Below are 5377 nucleotides of genomic sequence, written 5' to 3'. Positions count from 1 at the left end.
GTGCAAGAGGGTAGGCTAACTTCATTGTAGAGAAATTAAGAGTCTTGTTTGTGAGCTTGCCAGGAAATGTCTGGAGAAGAATGAGGCCCACCCACGGTCAAATGTAGTCAGGGCTTAGGTCTGGTTTATTGTTATTTTAACATTCTTCTTTGAAAATATTTCTATATGAAAGAAATATTGTTTTTATGTTGTTGATGAAAATAGGAGGTAGAAATTGGCTAGGCATTTTAGATTAAAAAGACACTAATAGGAAAGTGACCTGTTTCTTTCTTGGCTAAGAGCTGGAAATGTCCTTGGGCTGCCAATATACTTGTCCTTGCCAGAGGCCAGACATGCCAGAAATATCTAATCCAAAGATGTCTCGAGCTCTTGGGGATGACTAGGGATGCTGAGAAAGGAGTTGGAGTTTTTTTGGGGGGATGTGGGTTGGGGTTGTTCTTTTATGTTTGCTTTCTTCTCTCTTTGTCCTAAAGGCATGCCTTATTCTTGGAAACCATACTGAGGATGTGACCCAAACCTCAAGGAACCTGAATACCTGATTGGGAACTGGACTGACCAGCTCATCTCCCATCCCTTCCTTCTTCCACTAAAGCCGTATTAACCCTAAGCAATGAAGCTCAATGGAACCCCACTCCCAGGGAGCCCACCTGCTATACAGGAGCTCTGCCTTCCTGCTCTCCCCTAAGCTCCCTAAAATAAAATACTCCTTCCTAAAACTCATCCTCTATGGTCCATGAATTTCATTCTTCAAATTCTTCAGACAAGAACTGAAAAGCCTCTGACCTGAAATGGCCTTGGTGGCCCTTGAGTTTCCAGGACTCTAGCGTCTCAAGGTAAGCACAGCAAAGCCCAGAAAAGCTCAGTATTCTCCAAGACGCCTTAGTATTCCTGCATCAAACTCAACTCAAATGGAAAAAGAACTGATTCTGGAGACAAATATGAGTGCCTATAGCCTGGGAACAGAGGTTTAGGCTGCCCCAGATACCATGTTCCAGTGAGGTAACAATTTCATAGTTTTTATAGTAATAGAACAAAGAAAGTCACAAATCAACATACTTTCTAAAATTTAAAAGCCATGTCTTATTTATTTAATACATCCCAAAGGGTTCCAGGTGATAGTAGGTAGTCACAAGGATGTTAGGTCAGACACAGAGATGGGCAAGGAATAGCAAATAAGAAAGTTGCTAAAGACAGCCTAAAATAAATTGCGATTGGGCTTCTAATCTGCAACATTCCAGCCTTTCCACAATTGTTGAAATTCTAATCAGTCATTCAGTTTTTGTATAAGATTCAATATAGGGTGCAGCTTCTTTTGGGGGAACTTTAGTTTTATTGTACCTCATCCACTGGACCCCAAAAAGACCACCAAGGACCCAACACACCAAAATGCAAAAGCAAAGGTTTATGGTTTATTTTGGCTTCAGCTCAGGCTCTCAGACCTCACCAATTCAACGGATCCATGCTGATAGCCCAGAGTAAGGGAGAGTGGAGCCTTTTATAGGTTTCAGACAAAGAGGGAGGGGATACCGAAGATACATTTTGGTTGGTTCAAGGAGCCCGCATGCGCCAACATAATTTTAAACCGATTGGATGTATAAGATGCAGCCCTGGAAGTTTCTTATTGGTAGGTGCTATTCTCAGGGCTGTGGAATGTGCTGACTGTTACCTGTGGGGCCAGGAGTCTGTTTTTACCTTATAGGGCAGTTTTTTATGCACAAGCTTGCTTAATCTATAGTTTCCTGGAAGGGGGGGTGTGGAATAGCAGGCGGGATCAGGGCATGCCAGGGTACGTCTAGGCATGTCTAAAGCAGCAGCCAAGCATTTTGCAGAAGCTAAAAGAGCAATTAGTGGGGGTCTGGAGGGTGAATGAAGAGGGTCTCAGGGTTCTACATTCCCCCCTTGTCTTGTAACTGGGGAACCCAATCATGGGTTCTGGTCGGCCAGCTCACAGATATCTGGGGTGGATCGTGCTAAGGGGCATATAGACTTGTTGCCTCTGAACCATAAGTTGGATGGTGCCTAACCTGTCCTTCATGAACTGTACTAATCTATTGAGGATGCATGGCCCAAAGGTGAGTATTAAAAATAAAACTATAAGGGGACCTAAGAGGGTGGAGATGAGGGTTGTCAACCAGGGAGATTGGTTGAACCAGGATTCAAACCATCCCTGTCTGGCCTCTCGTTCTAGTCTCCTCTGTTCCAACCCTTCTCTTATTTTGGCCATGTTATCCTTTATTAATCCTGAGTGGTCCCTATAAAAATAGCATTCTTCTCTTAGGGTGGCAAATAGACCACCCTGCTGTAAGAACAGGAGGTCTAATCCCCTACGATTTTTCAGAGCTAGCTCAGCCAGTGAGCTCAGGGAGTCTTGTAGGTGAGTAATTGACTCCTCAACTCATCAGAGATCTGAATCTAAGCTGGCTCTGAGCTGGGAATAATGTTGATCTTGTCTTGCCAGGGCTTTGTCTCCTGTCCCTATCCTGGCAGCAATCCCTGTCCCAATGAGGAGACTTAAGGTTACTGCGGTTATTGGCTCCCTTCTAAGTCTAGTGAGGCTGGTAGTTCTTGGGCCTTTTAGACTAGTATAGAGGGTTAAGAAATCTTTATGAGTGTGGTAGGTGATTCTAGGCAGGAGTCTGATAAAAACACAGAAACAAGATGTTCTCTGCAGGACTTCCCGATTTACATGGGCTGTTAGTCTCATGGTGCAGGCCCACCAGGTTTCATTGTGAAGCAGGAAGAATTGCCCCCTCCCTGTGACATTAAGGGGGAGGATGGTGTTGCAGAGGCTAGTAAAGGTCAGTGGGACCTGGCCAACACAGGTCCCAATGCCAGTTACCTGAGATAGGGTAAGAGAAACATTTGATAGCCATCTGCATTCTGTGTAATCCACGAGGGAGAATGTTCCTCGTACAGCAATTCCCTCATAATATGGGGGGGGGGCAACACCATAGCAGACCCAGCAAGAGCGGGTAGTGTTCGGGTTGGTTGCATTGAGGAAGTAATAAGATGAATTTAGCATCTGCAAAAGAATTTTCCGGGTCGGGGTAGTAGCAGGAGGGGGAGGAATAGGATCTGCCCTTGAGGACTCAAGAGCCCGAGTTGTTGGCACAGAAGTATAGGTTTGGGCATTCGGAGGTCTGGGGGGGGGTTAGCTGGAGAAGATTTATGAGAATCATCTGGGGGGGATTTAGGACTCGGTTGGGTCCCAGTGCATAGATGACTGGTCAGAGGAGGAGTTGAATGGTATAGAAGGCCCCAGGGTCTCTCCCTGCATTCTATAGCCGTAGGCCCCATGTGTGTCCTATATCCCACCCCATAGACTGTTTCCTTTTCTCAGTGAACCGAATTATGAGGGGGTTGCACCATGGTTGGGCGCAGGGCCCCCCCATACCTCCTCTAGTCATCCCTCCCCATCCCAGGGTGGTAGATCCAGGGGCCCAAGGTAGTTATTAGATCCTCGGTTGATGACCCTTTCCACCAGTATGTGCCGGTGGTCTCACAGCCCCAGTCGGTGCAATAATAATCCCCAGGTCCCCCACATTTGTTCTTAACTAGTCTGCTGCATCCGTGGCCTGGACAAATGTAGATGACGAGGTTCGTGTGCGTGATCTGGGGCCAGGGTCTCAACAGCCGAAGGGAGGAAAGGGGGTCTGGTCGTGAGGTTTCCATTCTCCTTCAAAGATGTCACAGAGGTCAGTCCGAAGGTCGGGGTACCAAGTGTTGGGAGAGGCTGTCTTGGAGGTAGAGTTGATGACCGTCCCCGTGGCAGGGTTGGTGATTACCCAAGTTAAGTTTTGGGGCATATGGGGATTTATGTTACTTGCAGGAATGGTGCAATCAGCCGATAAGCAGTTCAATGTCAACAATAGATAGGTTAGCATCAAGGGTCTCGTTGGATGCAGAGCTTGAATGGATTTGAAGGGTGTGGGGATGCCTTCCAGGTGTCTCCCTTGTAATCCTCTGGGATTGCAAATGGGTTGGCAGTTTTTGCATGGGTGTAGTGCACCCAAGCCGTGACACCATCCATTTTGAGTGTGGTGGGAGTCATCAAGATGATCACGAAAGGGCCCTTTCATCTTGGCTCGAGATTTTTCCATCTGTGTCTGCAGATAAAGACCCAGTCGCCTGGTTTAAACCTGTGGGGTTGCGTGGGGACAGCAGCTTCATACATGGCTTTGAGTTGTGGCCAGACCCATTGGTGGGTTAGCTGCAACTGCTGGAGTGAGTCCAGTAGGTCCTGGTCTCCCAAGGTCGATACTAGGTCAGCTTGGAGGCTAGGTATCATAGGAGGGGGGTTTCCATACATGATTTTAAAGTGGGTCAAACCCATCTGGTATGGAGTGTTTCTTACTCTAAAAAGGGCAAAGGAGAGGAGAGCCACCCAGTCTGCACCAGTCTCTAAAGCTAATTTGGTAAGGTCTCTTTTAGAGTTCTATTTATTTTTTCTACCTGTCCTGAACTCTGGGGTCTATAAGCACAATGTAGTTTCCAATTGGCCCCCAGTGCAGTGGCTATTCCCTGGCTTACATGAGAGACAAAGGCTGGCCCATTATTTGACCCAATTGTATTTGGGAAACCATACCTGGGCAGGATCTCTTCGATTAGCTTCTTGGCTACCACGTGAGCAGTCTCATGCTTGGTTGGGTAGGCCTCAGTCCATCCAGAGAAGATGTCTATGAATACTAGTAAATATTTATATCCAAATTTTCCCTGTTTGATCTCAGTGAAATCAATATCCCAATACGTACCTGGTCGTGTCAGATGAATTATTACGCTTATATAATCTTTTACTCATTATAAACTCTATATATGTCCTTAAACACAATGTAGTTTTTAATTGGCACCCAGTGCAGCGGCTATTCCCTGGCTTACCTGAGAGACAAAGGCTGGCCCATTATCTGATCCGATTGTAGTTGGGAAACCATACCTGGGCAGGATCTCTTCGATTAGCTTCTTGGCTACAATGTGAGCAGTCTCATGCTTGGTTGGGTAGGCCTCAGTCCACCCAGAGAAGGTGTCTATGAATACTAGTAAATATTTATGTTTAAAATTTCCCTGTTTGATCTCAGCAAAATCAGTCTCCCAATACATACCCCGTCACGTCCCTCTGCTCCGGGATCCTGGATTAGCATGGGACGAAGCTGAGTTGGTTAATTGGCAGGCATGACAATGCCTAACAATTTTTTTAATGGCTTGATTTTCTTCCTGAATTTTAACTTTGGTCCTTCTTAGTAAGTCTTGTATCCTTCGGGTGCCCATGTGTGATGCTTGATGTATTTTCTTGAGCAATCTTACGCCTAATCCCTTCAATTGTCCTCCACCAGCCCTCTAGGCATTGAGGCATAGGGAGAGTGTGTATCCAGGCTAAGTCCTC

Source organism: Nannospalax galili, unplaced genomic scaffold (genome assembly GCF_000622305.1).
Source record: "Nannospalax galili isolate Female #2095 unplaced genomic scaffold, S.galili_v1.0 scaffold1259, whole genome shotgun sequence".
NCBI lineage: Eukaryota > Metazoa > Chordata > Mammalia > Rodentia > Spalacidae > Nannospalax > Nannospalax galili.
This window is presented reverse-complemented; position numbering follows the sequence as displayed.